Source organism: Triticum aestivum, chromosome 3A (assembly GCF_018294505.1).
Source record: "Triticum aestivum cultivar Chinese Spring chromosome 3A, IWGSC CS RefSeq v2.1, whole genome shotgun sequence".
NCBI classification, from domain to species: Eukaryota; Viridiplantae; Streptophyta; class Magnoliopsida; order Poales; family Poaceae; genus Triticum; species Triticum aestivum.
In genome coordinates this window covers 261,801,284-261,820,246 of record NC_057800.1, presented here as the reverse complement: position 1 = coordinate 261,820,246, position 18,963 = coordinate 261,801,284, and positions in this window count along the sequence as shown.

Here is an 18,963-nt window from a genome sequence, read left to right as displayed (position 1 = left end):
AATCATAGTCTCCATCATCCTTTCCTCACTTGGGACAATGCTCTAAAAATGATGATCATCACACTTTTATTTACTTACAACTCAACAATTACAACTCAATACTTAGAACAAAATATGACTCTATGTGAATGCCTCCGGCGGTGTACCGGGATATGCAATGAATCAAGAGTGACATGTATGAAAGAATTATGAACGGTGGCTTTGCCACAAATACAATGTCAACTACATGATCATGCAAAGCAATATGACAATGATGGAGCGTGCCATAGTAAACGGAACGGTGGAAAGTTGCATGGCAATATATCTCGGAATGACTATGGAAATGCCATGATAGGTAGGTATGGTGGCTGTTTTGAGGAAGGTATATGGTGGGTGTATGATACCGGCGAAAGGTGCGCGGTATTAGAGAGGCTAGCAATGGTGGAAGGAAGAAAAGTGCGTATGATCCATGGACTCAACCTTAGTCATAAAGAACTCATATACTTATTGCAAAAATCTACAAGTTATCAAAGCAAAGTATTACGCGCATGCTCCTAGGGGGATAGATTGGTAGGAAAAGACCATCGCTCGTCCCCGACCGCCACTCATAAGGAAGACAATCAATAAATAAATCATGCTCCGACTTCATCACATAACGGTTCACCATACGTGCATGCTACGAGAATCACAAACTTTAACACAAGTATTTCTCAAATTCACAACTACTCGACTAGCATGACTCTAATATCACCATCTCCATATCTCAAAACAATTATCAAGTATCAAACTTCTCATAGTATTCAACACACTCATAAGAAGAAGAAAATTAATCTTGAATGCCTAACATAATTAAAGCAAATTACCATGCTATTTTGTAGGACTCTCAAAATAATCTAAGTGAAGCATGAGAGAACAATAGTTTCTATAAAACAAATCCACCGACGTGCTCTAAAAGATATAAGTGAAGCACTAGAGCAAAAACTATATAACTCAAAAGATATAAGTGAAGCACATAGAGTATTCTAACAATTTCCGAATCATGTGTGTCTCTCTCAAAAGGTGTGTACAGAAAGGATGATTGTGGAAAACTAACAAATAAAGACTCAAATAATACAAGACGCTCCAAGCAAAACACATATCATCTGGTGAATAAAAATATAGCTCCAAGTAAAGTTACCGATGGAAGTAGACGAAAGAGGGGATGCCTTCCGGGGCATCCCCAAGCTTTGGCTTTTAGGTGTCCTTAGATTATCTTGGGGTGCCATGGGCATCCCCAAGCTTAGGCTCTTTCCACTCCTTGTTCCATCATCCATCAAATCTTTTACCCAAAACTTGAAAACTTCACAACACAAAACTTAAAGTAGGAAATCTCGTGAGCTCCGTTAGCGACAGAAAACAAAACACCACTTCAAGGTACTATAATGAACTCATTATTTATTTATATTGGTATTAAACCTACTGTATTCCAACATCTCTATGGTTTATAAACTATTTTACTAGCCATAGATTCATCAAAATAAGCAAACAACACACGAAAAACAGAATCTGTCAAAAACAGAATAGTCTGTAGTAATCTATAGCTAACGCAAGATCTGGAACCCCAAAAATTCTAAAATAAATTTCTGGACGTGAGGAATATATCTATTAATCATATGAAAAAAAATAATTAACTAAATATCACTTTCCAAATAAAAGTGGCAGCAATTCTCATGAGCACTAAAGTTTCTATTTTTACAGAAAGAATAAAGAGACTTTCCCCAAGTCTTCCCAATGGTTCTACTTGGCACAAACACTAATTAAACACAAAAAACACAACCAAAACAGAGGCTAGATAAATTATTTATTACTAAACAGGAGCAAAAAGCAAGGAAAAAATAAAATTGGGTTGCCTCCCAACAAGCGTTATCATTTAACGCCCCTAGCTAGGCATAAAAGGCAAGGATAGATCTAGGTATCTTTAGTTGGTAATTCTTTAATGAGACATCTATCACCTTTAAGAGTTTCTTTACTTTTATCAATAATCAAACTTCTAGGCACAAGATTGAAAAAATCATTAGTGGCAAATGGTTCCTTAATGATAGCAAAAAGATTAGGATGAATACTTATAGAATTGAGATCCGCAGTTTCTTTGCTAGAGGATTCACCCTTATTTTTAGGAACATACATAAGCTTGGCAATTTTAGTTGGAGGACTTGGACTATTCTTTACGGAAGAAATGGCGGTTCCCAAGTTGGTAATGATACCCTCAAGTTTATCGATTCTAGTGGAATCATGATTTATTCTTTCATTAACTATAGGTTCCTTCTCTTTAATATTTTTCAAAGTTACTCCTACTTTAGATCCATATTGGGTAATTTGGTTGTGGATCTTTTTATCGAAATTTTCAATTAACTCAACGGTAGCAACTTTATTTTCAATAATTTCAAGTTTTTGCATTACATGCTCCAAAGTTAACATAGTTCCATTAACCAAGAGAGGGGGTGAGCCAAATAAATCTATCATAGCATTATAGGAATCAAAAGTGTGGCTACCCAAGAAGTTCCCTCCGGTAATGGTATCAAGGACATATCTGTGCCAAGGAAGTAGCGCCTACATAAAAATTGCGAAGAAGAACGGAAGTAGATTGCTTCCTGGTAGATCTATTTTCAGCATTGCAAATTCTATACCAAGCATCTTTTATGTTTTCTCCTTCCCTTTGCTTAAAATTAAGAACTTCATTTTCAGGAGACAACGGAGAAGATAGGGGATTAGCCATAATGACAAGCAATCAATCCAACACACAAGCAAACAAGAAACGGGTAAAAAGAGGCAAATAGAGAAAGAGAGGGAGGATGGAGAGAGAGAGAGTGAATAAAACGGCAAAGGTGAAGTGGGGGAGAGGAAAGCGAGAGGAAAATGGCAAATAATGTAATGCGGGAGATAAGGGTTTGTGATGGGTACTTGGTGTGTTGACTTTTGCGCGAACCTCCCCGTCAATGGCGCCAGAAATCCTTCTTGCTACCTCTTGAGCACATGCGTTGGTTTTCCCTTGAAGAGGAAAGGGTGATGCAGCAAAGTAGCGTAAGTATTTCCCTCAGTTTTTGAGAACCAAGGTATCAATCCAGTAGGAGGCCACGCACGAGTCACTCGCACCTACACAAACAAATAAATCCTCGCAACCAACGTGATAAGGGGTTGTCAATCCCTACACAGTCACTTACGAGAGTGAGATCTGATAGATATGATAAGATAATATTTTTGGTATTTTTATGATAAAGAGACATAAAATATGCAAAGTAAAATAAATGGCAAAGGAAATAACTAAGTATTGGAAGATTAATATGATGGAAGATAGACCCGGGGGCCATAGGTTTCACTAGTGGCTTCTCTCAAGAGCATAAGTATTCACGGTGGGTAAACAAATTACTGTTGAGCAATTGACAGAATTGAGCATAGTTATGAGAATATCTAGGTATGATCATGTATATAGGCATCACGTCCGAGACAAGTAGACCGACTCCTGCCTGCATCTACTACTATTACTCCACACATCGACCGCTATCCAGCATGCATCTAGAGTATTAAGTTCAAGAGAACAGAGTAACGCTTTAAGCAAGATGACATGATGTAGAGGGATAAACTCATGCAATATGATATAAACCCCATCTTGTTATCCTCGATGGCAACAATACAATATGTGCCTTGCTGCCCCTACTGTCACTGGGAAAGGACACCGCAAGATTGAACCCAAAGCTAAGCACTTCCCCCATTGCAAGAAAGATCAATCTAGTAGGCCAAACCAAACTTATAATTCGAAGAGACTTGCAAAGATAACCAATCATACATAAAAGAATTCAGAGAAGATTCAAATATTGTTCATAGATAAACTTGATCATAAACCCACAATTCATCGGTCTCAACAAACACACCGCAAAAGAAGATTACATCGAATAGATCTCCACAAGAGAGGGGGAGAACTTTGTATTGAGATCCAAAAAGAGAGAAGAAGCCATCTAGCTAATAACTATGGACCCGAAGGTCTGAAGTAAACTACTCACACTTCATCGGAAGGGCTATGGTGTTGATGTAGAAGCCCTCCGTGATCGATGCCCCCTCCGGCGGAGCTCCGGAAAAGGCCCCAAGATGGGATCTCATGGATACAGAAAGTTACGGCGGTGGAATTAGGGTTTTGGCTCCGTATCTGGTAGTTTGGGGTACGTTGGTATATATAGGAGGAAGGAGTACGTCGGTGGAGCAACAGGGGGCCCACGAGGGTGGAGGGCGAGCCTGGGGGGGGGGTAGGCGCGCCCCCTACCTCGTGGCCTCCTGGTTGATGTCTTGACATAGGGTCCAAGTCCTCTGGATCATGTTCGTTCCGAAAATCACGTTCCCGAAGGTTTCATTCCGTTTGGACTCCGTTTGATATTCTTTTTCTGCGAAACCCTAAAATAGGCAAAAAAACAGCAACTCTCGGCTGGGCCTCCAGTTAATAGGTTAGTCCCAAAAATAATATAAAAGTGTATAATAAAGCCAATAATGTCCAAAACAGAATATAATATAGCATGGAACAATCAAAAATTATAGATACGTTGGAGACGTATCAAGCATCCCCAAGCTTAATTCCTGCTCGTCCTCGAGTAGGTAAATGATAAAAACAGAATTTTTGATGTGGAATGCTACTTGGCATAATTTCAATGTAATTCTTCTTAATTGTGGTATGAATATTCAGATCCGAAAGATTCAAGACAAAAGTTCAATATTGACATAGAAATAATAATACTTCAAGCATACTAACTAAGCAATTATGTCTCTTCAAAATAACATGGCCAAAGAAAGTTATCCCTACAAAATCATATAGTCTGGCTATGCTCTATCTTCACCACACAAAGTATTTAAATCATGCACAACCCCGATGACAAGCCAAGCAATTGTTTCATACTTTTGGTGTTCTCAAACTTTTTCAATCTTCACGCAATACATGAGCGTGAGCCATGGACATAGCACTTTAGGTGGAATAGAATGGTGGTTGTGGAGGAGACAAAAAAGGGGAAGATAGTCTCACATCAACTAGGCGTATCAACGGGCTATGGAGATGCCCATCAATAGATATCAATGTGAGTGAGTAGGGATTGCCATGCAACGGATGCACTAGTGCTATAAGTATATGAAAGCTCGACAAGAGGAACTAAGTGGGTGTGCATCCAACTCGCTTGCTCACGAAGACCTAGGGCATTTTGAGGAAGCCCATCATTGGAATATACAAGCCAAGTTCTATAATGAAAAATTCCCACTAGTATATGAAAGTGATAACATAGGAGACTCTCTATTATGAAGATCATGGTGCTACTTTGAAGCACAAGTGTGGTAAAAGGATAGTAGCATTGTCCCTTCTCTCTTTTTCTCTCATTTTTTTATTTGGGCCTTTTCCTTTTTTTATGGCCTCTTTTTTTTCGTCCGGAGTCTCATCCCGACTTGTGGGGGAATCATAGTCTCCATCATCCTTTCCTCACTTGGGACAATGCTCTAAAAATGATGATCATCACACTTTTATTTACTTACAACTCAACAATTACAACTCAATACTTAGAACAAAATATGACTCTATGTGAATGCCTCCGGCGGTGTACCGGGATATGCAATGAATCAAGAGTGACATGTATGAAAGAATTATGAACGGTGGCTTTGCCACAAATACAATGTCAACTACATGATCATGCAAAGCAATATGACAATGCTGGAGCGTGTCATAGTAAACGGAATGGTGGAAAGTTGCATGGCAATATATCTCGGAATGGCTATGGAAATGCCATGATAGGTAGGTATGGTGGCTGTTTTGAGGAAGGTATATGGTGGGTGTATGATACCGGCGAAAGGTGCGCGGTATTAGAGAGGCTAGCAATGGTGGAAGGAAGAAAAGTGCGTATGATCCATGGACTCAACCTTAGTCATAAAGAACTCATATACTTATTGCAAAAATCTACAAGTTATCAAAGCAAAGTATTACGCGCATGCTCCTAGGGGGATAGATTGGTAGGAAAAGACCATCGCTCGTCCCCGACCGCCACTCATAAGGAAGACAATCAATAAATAAATCATGCTCCGACTTCATCACATAACGGTTCACCATACGTGCATGCTACGGGAATCACAAACTTTAACACAAGTATTTCTCAAATTCACAACTACTCGACTAGCATGACTCTAATATCACCATCTCCATATCTCAAAACAATTATCAAGTATCAAACTTCTCATAGTATTCAACACACTCATAAGAAAATTTTATTAATCTTGAATGCCTAACATAATTAAAACAAATTACCATGCTGTTTTGTAGGACTCTCAAAATAATCTAAGTGAAGCATGAGAGAACAATAGTTTCTATAAAACAAATCCACCGACGTGCTCTAAAAGATATAAGTGAAGCACTAGAGCAAAAACTATATAACTCAAAAGATATAAGTGAAGCACATAGAGTATTCTAAAAATTTCCGAATCATGTGTGTCTCTCTCAAAAGGTGTGTACAGAAAGGATGATTGTCTAAAACTAACAAATAAAGACTCAAATAATACAAGACGCTCCAAGCAAAACACATATCATGTGGTGAATAAAAATATAGCTCCAAGTAAAGTTACCGATGGAAGTAGACGAAAGAGGGGATGCCTTCCGGGGCATCCCCAAGCTTTGGCTTTTAGGTGTCCTTAGATTATCTTGGGGTGCCATGGGCATACCCAAGCTTAGGCTCTTGCCACTCCTTGTTCCATAATCCATCAAATCTTTTACCCAAAACTTGAAAACTTCACAACACAAAACTTAAAGTAGAAAATCTCGTGAGCTCCGTTAGCGAAAGAAAACAAAACACCACTTCAAGGTACTGTAATGAACTCATTCTTTATTTATATTGGTGTTAAACCTACTGTATTCCAACTTCTCTATGGTTTATAAACTATTTTACTAGCCATAGATTCATCAAAATAAGCAAACAACACACGAAAAACAGAATCTGTCAAAAACAGAACAGTCTGTAGTAATCTGTAGCTTACGCAAGATCTGGAACCCCAAAAATTCTAAAATAAATTTCTGGAAGTGAGTAATTTATCTATTAATCATCTGAAAAAATAATTAACTAAATATCACTTTCCAAATAAAAATGGCAGCAATTCTCGTGAGCGCTAAAGTTTCTGTTTTTTACAGCAAGATTAAAAAGACTTTCCCCAAGTCTTCCCAACGGTTCTACTTGGCACAAACACTAATTAAACACAAAAAACACAACCAAAACAGAGGCTATATAAATTATTTATTACTAAACAGGAGCAAAAATCAAGTATTAAAAATAAAATTGGGTTGCCTCCCAACAAGCGTTATCGTTTAACTCCCCTAGCTAGGCATAAAAAGCAAGGATAGATCTAGGTATCTTTAGTTGGTAATTCTTTAATGAGACATATATCACCTTTAGGAGTTTCTTTCCTTTTATCAATAATCAAACTTCTAGGCACAAGATTGAAAAAATCATTAGTAGCAAATGGTTCCTTAATGATAGCAAAAAGATTAGGATGAATACTTATAGAATTGAGATCTGCAGTTTCTTTGCTAGAGGATTCACCCTTATTTTTAGGAACATACATAAGCTTGGAAATTTTAGTTGGAGGAGTTGGAGTATTCTTTATGGAAGAAAAAGCGGTTCCCAAGTTGGTAATGATACCCTCAAGTTTATCGATTCTAGTGGAATCATGATTTATTCTTTCATTAACTATAGCTTCCTTCTCTTTAATATTTTTCAAAGTTACTCCTACTTTAGATCCATATTGGGTAATTTGGTTGTGGATCTTTTTATCGAAATTTTCAATTAACTCAATGGTAGCAACTTTATTTTCAATAATTTCAAGTTTTTGCATTACATGCTCCAAAGTTAACATAGTTCCATTAACCAAGAGTGGGGTGAGCCAAATAAATCTATCATGGCATTATAGGAATCAAAAGTGTGGCTACCCAAGAAGTTCCCTCCGGTAATGGTATCAAGGACATATATGTGCCAAGTAATAGCACCTACATAAAACTTGCGAAGAAGAATAGAAGTAGATTGCTTCCTGGTAGATCTATTTTGAGCATTGCAAATTCTAAACCAAGCGTTATTTAGGTTTTCTCCTTCCCTTTGCTTAAAAGTAAGAAGTTCATTTTCAGGAGATAACGGAGAAGATAGGGGACTAGTCACAATGACAAGTAAGCAATCCAACACACAAGCAAACAAGAAACGGGCAAAAAGAGGCAAATAGAGAAAGTGAAGGAGGATGGAGAGAGAGGGCGAATAAAACAGCAAGGGTGAAGTGGGGGAGAGGAAAACGAGAGGCAAATGGCAAAGAATGTAATGCGGGAGATAAGGGTTTGTGATGGGTACTTGGTGTGTTGACTTTTGCGCGAACCTCCCCAGCAACGGCGCCAGAAATCCTTCTTGCTAACTCTTGAGCACTTGCGTTGGTTTCCCTTGAAGAGGAAAGGGTGATGCAGCAAAGTAGCGCAAGTATTTCCCCTCGGTTTTTGAGAACCAAGGTATCAATCCAGTAGGAGGCCACGCACGAGTCACTCGCACCTACACAAACAAATAAATCCTCACAACCAACGCGATAAGGGGTTGTCAATCCCTACACAATCACTTATGAGAGTGAGATCTGATAGATATGATAAGATAATATTTTTGGTATTTTTATGATAAAGAGAAATAAAAGATGCAAAGTAAAATAAATGGCAAAGGAAATAACTAAGTACTGGAAGATTAATATGATGGAAGATAGACCCGGGGGCCATAGGTTTCACTAGTGGCTTCTCTCAAGAGCATAAGTATTCATGGTTGGTAAACAAATTACTGTTGAGCAATTGACAGAATTGAGCATAGTTATGAGAATATCTAGGTATGATCATGTATATAGGCATCACGCCCGAGACAAGTGGACTGACTCCTGCCTGCATCTACTACTATTACTCCACACATCGACTGCTATCCAGCATGCATCTAGAGTATTATGTTCAAGAGAACAGAGTAGCACTTTAAGAAAGATGACATGATGTAGAGGGATAAACTCATGCAATATGATATAAACCCATTCTTGTTATCCTCGATGGCAACAATACAATATGTGCCTTGCTGCCCCTACTGTCACTGGGAAAGGACACCGCAAGATTGAACCCAAAGCTAAGCACTTCTCCCATTGCAAGAAAGATCAATCTAGTAGGCCAAACCAAACTGATAATTCAAAGAGACTTGCAAAGATAACCAATTATACATAAAAGAATTCAGAGAAGATTCAAATATGTTCATAGATAAACTTGATCATAAACCCACAATTCATTGGTCTCAACAAACACACCGCAAAAGAAGATTACATCGAATAGATCTCCACAAGAGAGGGGGAGAACTTTGTATTGGGATCCAAAAAGAGAAAAGAAGCCATCTAGCTAATAACTATGGACCCAAAGGTCTGAGGTAAACTACTCACACTTCATCGGAAGGGCTATGGTGTTGATGTAGAAGCCCTCCGTGATCGATGCCCCCTCCGGCGGAGCTCCGGAAAAGGCCCCAAGATGGGATCTCATGGATACAAAAAGTTACGGCGGTGGAATTAGGGTTTTGGCTCCGTAGCTGGTAGTTTGGGGGTACGTCGGTATATATAGGAGGAAGGAGTACGTCGGTGGAGTAACAAGGGGCCCACGAGGGTGGAGGGCGCACCCCCCCTACCTCGTGGCCTCCTGGTTGATGTCTTGACATAGGGTCCAAGTCCTCTGGATCATGTTCGTTCCGAAAATCACGTTCCCGAAGGTTTCATTCCGTTTGGACTCCGTTTGATATTCTTTTTCTGCGAAACCCTAAAATAGGCAAAAACAGCAATTCTGGGCTGGGCCTCCGGTTAATAGGTTAGTCCCAAAAATAATGTAAAAGTGTATAATAAAGCCCAATAATGTCCAAAAGAGAATATAATATAGCATGGAACAATCAAAAAATATAGATATGTTGGAGACGTATCAACCCTCGTTGATGCGGAGGAAGAAGAAGTGGCATAGCAGAGCCACGGACGGCATCACGCCGAGGTACGCCTGACAGTAGTAGGCGAAGATCGACAAGAGAATGATAGAGTTGGGATGAAGATGCAGCACCTGCAGCCCGTAGTGGCCAAGGACCTCATAGAAGAAGTCAGAGAAGAGGGGAACCTGCCCTGCGACGATGCTGCTCGTGAAGAAGGGGAAGAAGGTGCTTCCCTAGGGCTCCGGCACATGAGCCATGACGATCGAGACCAGGCGGGCGCCAGCATGCACAGTGTCCTTGTTTCCTCTTTTGTGCTAAGGAGGCAAGCGCAGACGAAGAGTACCGAGGCGTCAAGCAAAGGTTTCCATATCGGTGCAACAAGACCAAGACCAGCAGGACGGCAAGACGGGGGTCACCATGGAGCCCAAGGCGGCGTCACCACCAAAGCCTTTGGCAGGCGAAGACTGCTTTTGTCAGGATAACTTGTACTAGCTGTCCCCTTTCAAATTGGCCGTTGTTGGCTCCCTTCCGGCTTAATTTTTGGGGAGAGGACCAGGGCCTCTATAAATAGGATCAGCCACCACAATAGGGGGGACGAAGAAAGGAACAAGGGGGCGAACAAACAGAGCCTCAGCCATCTCATCTTGGATTAGATCCAACCCATCCTCACACCCACCAAGCACAAGAACACCTCTCCTCAGGAGGCTGTTCTTCCCCTTGTATTGTTCATCCTCAGCCCAAGAGGCAATCCACCAAATCAACTTGAGTAGGGTATTACACCACAACTGTGGCCCGAACCAGTATAAATCTTGTGTCTCTTGTGTTGCGAGTTCGTCGAGCTTGCCTTTGAGATCATGGCGAGGTTGAGGGCGTGAGTTGGTCAGGGGAGATCTTCGTGCGCACCCCAGTGTTCGAACCTTGAGGGTTTTGCCAGAACCCGAAATCCGAAAGTGATGAACTATAATATGCAAGGGATGACGAAAGTAATTCCCAAACTCTTCGCGATGCTGAAATCGGCGAAGGTAGAAATCAAGAAATAGCATCAAGTGTTGATGGTTAACAAGACCACTAGTTTCAAGAAAAGGGCAAAGGGAAAGAAAGGTAACTTCAAGAAGAATGGCAAACAAGTTGCCACTCCCATGAAGAAGCCCAAAGGTAGACCCAAGCCTGAAACTGAGTGCTTCTACTGCAAAGGAAATGGTCACTGGAAGTGGAACTACCCTAGATACTTGGCGGATAAGAAGGATGGCAAAGTGAACAAAGGTATATTTGATATAGATGTTATTGATGTGTACTTTACTAGTGTTTATAGCAAACCCCTTGGTATTTGATACTAGTTCAGTTGCTAAGAGTAGTAACTGGAAATGGGAGTTGCAAAATAAACAGATACTAGTTAAGGGTGAGGTGATGATGTGAGTTGGAAGTGATTCCAAGGTTGATAAGATCACCATCACACACTCCCTTGACCTTCGGGATTAGTGTTGAACCTAAAATAAATGTGATTTGGTGTTTGCATTGAGCATAAATATGATTGGATCATGTTTATTGCAATATTGTTATTCATTTAAGTCAAAGAATAATTGTTATTCTGTTTACATGAATAAAACCTTTTGTGGTCATACACCCAAGGTGAATGGTTTATTGAATCTCAATCTTAGTGATACACATATTCATAATATTGAAGCCAAAAGATGCAAAGTTAATAATGATAGTGCAACCTATTTGTGGCACTGCCATTTAGGTCATATTGGTGTAAAGCGCATGAAGAAACTCCATATTGATGGACTTTTGGAATCACTTGATTATGAATCACTTGATGCTTGCGAACCATGCCTCATGGGCAAGATGACTAAGACTCCGTTCTCCGGAACGATGGAGCGAGCAACTGACTTATTGGAAATAATACATAGTGATGTATGCGATCCGATAAGTGTTGAGGCTCACGGCGGGTATCATTATTTTCTGACCTTCACGGACGATTTGAGCAGATATGGGTATATCTACTTAATGAAACATAAGTCTGAAACATTTGAAAAGTTCAAAGAATTTCAGAGTGAAGTGGAAAATCATCGTAACAAGAAAATAAAGTTTCTACGATCTGATCGCGGAGGCGAATATTTGAGTTACGAGTTTGGTCTTCATTTGAAACAATGTGGAATAGTTTCGCAACTCACGCCACCTGGAACACCACAGCATAATGGTGTGTCCGAACATTGTAATCGTACTTTATTGGATATGGTGCGATCTATGATGTCTCTTACTGATTTACCACTATCATTTTGGGGTTATGCATTAGAGACAGTTGCATTCACGTTAAATAGGGCACCATCTAAATCCATCGATATGACACCATATGAACTATGGTTTGGCAAGAAACCAAAGCTGTCGTTTCTTAAAGTTTGGGGTTGCAATGCTTATGTGAAAAAGTTTCAGCCTGATAAGCTCAAACCCAAATCGGAGAAGTGTGTCTTCATAGGATACCCAAAAGAAACTGTTGGGTACACCTTCTATCACAGATTCAAAGGCAAGATTTTTGTTGCTAAGAGTGGATCCTTTCTAGAGAAGGAGTTTCTCTCTAAAGAAGTGAGTGGGAGGAAAGTAGAACTTGATGAGGTATTTGTACCGTCTCCCGAATTGCAAAGTAGTTCATCACAGCAATCAGTTCCAGTGATTCCTACACCAATTAGTGAGGAAGCTAATGATGATGATCATGAAACTTCAGATCAAGTTACTACCGAACCTCGTAGGTCAATCAGAGTACATTCCGCACCAGAGTAGTACGGTAATCCTGTTCTGGAAGTCATGTTACTAGACCATGACGAACCTACGAACTATGAGGAAGCGATGATGATACCAGATTCCGCAAAATGGCTTAAGGCCATGAAATCTGAGATGGGATCCATGTATGAGAACAAAGTATGGACTTTGATTGACTTGCCCGATGATCAGTGAGCCATTCAGAATAAATGGATCTTCAAGAGGAAGACGGACGCTGATAGTAGTGTTACTATCTACAAAGCTTGAATTGTCGCAAAATGTTTTCGACAAGTTCAAGGTGTTGACTACGATGAGATTTTCTCACTCATATCAATGCTTAAAAGTCTGTCCGAATCATGTTAGCAGTTGCCGCATTTTATGAAATCTGGCAAATGGATGTCAAAACAGCATTCCTTAATGGATTTCCTAAAGAAGAGTTGTATATGATGCAACCAGAAGGTTTTGTCAATCCTAAAGATGCTAACAAAGTGTGCAAGCTCCAGCGATCCATCTATGGACTGGTGCAAGCATCTTGGAGTTCGAATATACACTTTGATGAGTTGATCAAAGCATATAGTTTTATACAGACTTGTGGTAAAGCCTGTATTTATAAGAAAGTGGGTGGGAGCACTACGGCCTTTCTGATAAGTATATGTGAATGACATATTGTTGATCAGAAATGATGTAGAATTTTCTAGAGAGCATAAAGAAGTGTTTGAAAGGAGTTTTTCAAAGAAAGACCTCGGTGAAGCTGCTTACATATTGGGAATCAAGATCTATAGAGATAGATCAAGACGCTAGATAAATTTTTTAATGAGTACATACCTTGACATGTTTTTGAAGTAGTTCAAAATGGAACAATGAAAGAAGGAGTTATTGCCTATGTTGCAAGGTGTGTAGTTGAGTAAAGACTCAAAACCCGACCACGGCAGAAAATACAAAGAGAATGAAGAAGTCATTCCCTATGCCTCAGTCATAGATTCTATAAAGTATGTTATGCTGTGTACCAGACCTATTGTATACCTTAGCATGATTTTGTCAAGGGAGTACAATAGTGATCTAGGAGTAGATCATTGGACAGCAGTCAAAATTATCCTTAGAGGACTAAGGAAATATTTATCGGTTATGGAGGTGATAAAATAGTTCATCGTAAAGAGTTACATCGATGCAAGCTTTTGACACCGATCTGGATGACTCTAAGTCTCGATCTAGATACATATTGAAAGTGGGAGCAATTAGCTAGAGTAGCTCCGTGCAGAGTATTGTAGACATAGAAATTTGCAAAATACATACGGATCTGAATGTTGCAGACCCGTAGACTAAACTTCTCTCACAAGCAAAACATGATCACTCTTTGGGTGTTAATCACATAGCGATGTGAACTAGATTATTGACTCTAGTAATCCCTTTGGGTATTAGTCACATGGAGATGTGAACTAATCACATAAAGATGTGAACTATTGGTGTTAAATCACATGACGATGTGAACTAGATTATTGACTCTAGTGCAAGTGGGAGACTGAAGGAAATATGCCCTAGAGGCAATAATAAAGTTGTTATTTATATTTCCTTATATCATGATAAATGTGTATTATTCATGCTAGAATTGTATTAACTGGAAACTTAGTACATGTGTGAATACATAGACAAAACAGAGTGTCCCTAGTATGCCTCTACTTGACTAGCTCGTTAATCAAATATGGTTAAGTTTCCTAGCCATGGACATGTGTTGTCATTTGATGAACGGGATCACATCATTAGAGAATGATGTGATGGACAAGACCCATCCGTTAGCTTATCATAATGGTCGTTCAGTTTTATTGCTACTGCTTTCTTCATGACTTATACATGTTCCTCTGACTATGAGATTATGCAACTCCCGAATACCGGAGGAACACCTTGTGTGCTATCAAATGTCACAACATAACTGGGTGATTATAAAGATACTCTACAGGTGCTCCGATGGTGTTTGTTGAGTTGGCATAGATCGATATTAGGATTTGTCACTCCGTCTATCGGAGAGGTATCTCCAGGCCCTCTCGGTAATGCACATCATTGTGAGCCTTGCAAGCAACATGAGTAATGAGTTAGTTGTGGGATGATGCATTACGGAACAAGTAAAGAGACTTGCCGGTAATGAGATTGAACTAGGTATTGAGATACCGACGATCGAATCTCGGGCAAGTAACATATCGATGACAAAGGGAACAACATATGTTGTTATGTGGTTCGACCGATAAAGATCTTCGTAGAATATGTAGGAGCCAATATGGGCATCCAGGTTCAGCTATTGGTTATTGACCAGAGAGATGTCTCAGTCATGTCTACATAGTTCTCAAACCCGTAGGGTCCGCACGCTTAATGTTCGTTGATGATATAGTATTATATGAGTTATGTATGTTGGTGACTAAATGTTGTTCGGAGTCCCGGATGAGATCACGGACATGACGAGGAGCTCCAGAATGGTTCGGAGGTAAAGATTGATATACAGGATGATATGGTTCGGCCAAGGGGTGAAGCCCACGAGCCTTTAGGTCGGTGCAAAAGGAGTTGTGCGGAGGCCAGGGGGCCAAACGCCGGAGACCCTGGCGTCTGGCCCTGGGCCAGACGCCGAGTCCCATGGCGTCTGGGCCAGACGCCAAGGACTGTGGTATTTGGTCCTGGAGTCCGAGTGGGACTCTTGCCTTTCGGGCAAAACCTACTTTGAGGAGGCTTTTTCTCCAAGTTTCGACCCCATGGCTCAACATATAAATAGAGGGGCAGGGCTAGCACCAAAGACACATCAATAAACACCAAGCTGTGTGCTGGCAACCCCGTCCCCTCTAGTTTATCCTCCGTCATAGTTTTCATAGTGCTTAGGCGAAGCCCTGCGAAGATTGTTCTTCACCAATACCGTCACCATGCCGTTGTGCTGCCGGAACTCATCTACTACTTCGCCCGTCTTGTTGGATCAAGAACGCGAGGACGTCATCGAGTTGAACATGTGCTGAACGCGGAGGTGTTGTGCGTTCGGTACTTGATCGGGACAGATCGTGATGGTGTACGACTACATCAACCGCGTTGATAAACGCTTCTGCTTTCGGTCTACGAGGGTAAGTAGACACACTCTCCCCTCTCGTTGCTATGCATCACAATGATAGATCTTGCTTGTGCGTAGGAAATTTTTGAAATTACTGTGTTCCCCAACAGGTGATACCTCATCAGCACTTCTGATGTTAACCCTGTAGTGTAGCTATTCGGTCGTGGTCGCCGAGGGTGATTCCTCCTTGACCACTCCCGGTAATGACTCTGTCATGCAACCTCTCAAGTGTGGACCAACGAGGGTGATTCCTCCAAGTCCACCTTGATGGTTACATCAAGTGGAATCCGTCAAGGGTGATTCCTCAGGTTTCCCCCTTGGTGTTAGACACACGGTTACTATGGTTACTATGACTTTACCCTGAATCATGTTACTAAAGATGGGTCAACCCCGAGGGGTACCCGCGCGAGCTTAATTGCGAGTGATGTGGAGCCGGGTTGACCTGGAAGGTGCCCGCGAGATAATTATGAGGCGTGGCCGGGCATTCTTAGCCCTTGCTGTGAGTCCTCGAGATGGGGCAACGGGGTCGCCTCGATTGTGAGTCTCTGCTCGTTACCGTGCGTTCCTAATCCACTACGATTTGGTTATTTGATCCAAGGGGCCTCTGGCCTGATAGCACTAACCATCACGCGGGAATAAGTATGGGCACTCTGCATCATATGTATCAGCCGAAAGCTCAACGGACGTCAGCAATGGAGTGGAGTGCGCCGGGTTGGACAGGAACGCCTCGCCTTGTATAAGGGGGACTAGGTCTGCTCACCTGCCGCATACGCAACATGCAGGAGTGCAAAGGGCGATGGGCCCAAGACCCATGTGCGCTTAGGATGTAGACCAGCATGTTGGCCTCTCTGACGAGCCTAGGTAAGATTGCGGTGTGTTGATCAACCAAGGGCGGTCATGATCTGATGGTGTGTCCGGCCGGAGTTGATCGAGCGTGGTGGGTAAGTTGGTGCACCCCTGCAAGGAAGAAAACATCTATCGATAGCCTATCCTACGGTAACGGACACTCGGAGTTGTATCTCGATCGATACAACTAGAAGTGGATACTTGAGATGAGAAGTGGATAGTATGGCTCTGGGATTGCTTTCTTGCTGGGAGTCGAGGAAGGATCTATGGGCGAGGTTGATGACACTACTACTACTTTACTTTATGCTAGTTTGCACTCTTCTATGCTGCAAGACCGCTGAAGATGCTGAAGATGATAGTCTTCGATAGGACTAGGCTCTCCCTTCTATTCTGGCATTTCTGCAGTCCAGTCCACATATACAGCCTTCCTTTGATAATGTTGCATCTGTAGTGTAGATCCTTGCTTGCTGAGTACTTCGGATGAGTACTCACGTTTGCTTTGCTTTCTTTTCCCCCCATTTCTGTTTGATGCAACCAGATGACGGAGCCCCTGAGACCGTTGCCCCCACCGACGACTACTACTACTACCCCGAGGGTACCTACTACTACGTGACGGACACCAGCGACCAGGAGTAGTTAGGAGTTTCCCAGGAAGGAGGCCTTGCCTTTTCGACCATAAATGCTTTTGTGCTGGCCTTCTTAAGGCAAACTTGTTTAACATATGTCTGTACTCAGATATTGTTGCTTCCTCTGACTCTTGTGTATTCGAGCTTATGTATTCGAGCCCACGGGGCCCCTATCTTGTAATATAAAGCTTGTTTTATTTTGATTTGTATCTAGAGTTGTGTTGTGATATCTTCCCATGGGTCCCTTGTCTTGATCATACACAGTTGCGTGTATGATTAGTGTACGATTGAATCGGGGGCGTCACAAGTTGGTATCAGATCTGACTGCCCATAGGTTAGCCCCCTTTCCAACTCCTTGGCCGAAGTCGAGTCTAGTCACTACAAAACTTTTACTAACATGGTTGTGTGTCTTACGGGCCCACATCGCCATTGGGTGGTATTATGATCTCTTATTCCTCATCTTTACTCTGGAATTCTGATCTCTCTTCTATTCGGGTTAAAGATTTTGCTAACTCTAAATCTACGTTCTCGTAACTGCTTCCTCCCGGAGAGCCCCTCAATCCAGATGATCGCCTACTTCACCAGAAGATTCTGAAGATACTTTTCGTTGTTTTTTCGAGACCCTTGTGCCCATCTCTTTTGCAATTCCCTTCCATCGATAAACCCCTATGGATAACTACATACACTTGATGTTCATACAATCATTCCCAGTTGCTCTTGTTATTACAAGATACATCAAATTATTCTCCAACTTTTTAAGAATCCTTTGAGCTACTGCCTTGCAGCTCCTTTCCACATCAATACACCTACGAGTAATTCCTCACACTTATTGAGGATTCGATCATCCCTAGTTGTTCTTGTGTTTCACAAAATTCTTCAAAATACTATTCGATCTCCCGAAATCCTCGGTAGCTTATTGCTCTTGTTTTTCACTTCTTGCTTGCATTATGGTTAATTCCATATGTCTAGCAATATCCACTGAAATCCATTGTGGTTGACTTTCTGATCCTATTGATTCAACATGTGTGTGAATGCACGCACTCATCAGTTCATCCTTATAAAATTCGTCCTTTTGGCTCAGACGTCACTCCAAACATGAGCTGGTTCTCGGCAAATCAAACCTTGATCGATAGCCGATCTATGTCGATTCAACTCAACTATCTTTTGACCAGAGTCTCTGCTTCTGATCCCCCGATTTGGAAATCATAATTCATTTGTATTTAAGTTTTAAAATTATCCAGATATTTCTATAATCCAATGCCTTTGCACTATTTTCTCTTCTGGTTGAGCATCGATACTCACATCAGATTCTTTGTGGTCCGCCATATCCTTTGGTGGATTATTATCTGACCGTTCCTGCCTATTCTCAAATCCTTGAGTTCTTCCCCCGATACATAATGCCTTTGGTAAATTGTATCCCCTGCTTTTTGATAGCCATGCTCTACTTCTGAGCTTGAGTTAATTACTTCTGCAGATTGTGGTATATGTTCCTAAGATGCCCCGATGGGTTGAACCTATGCCTTCCCTAATCTGTGTGAACCCAAAATATTTCATGGGTCATACTTATCTGGTATTGCACCAGGTAAAACTTTCAACAACTAATGTCATTTTCGAAACAAGAGAAGAGAATGGGAGGTTATACATTGGAGAAGTGGGAGTCGACCTTGAACTTTGTGTTCAT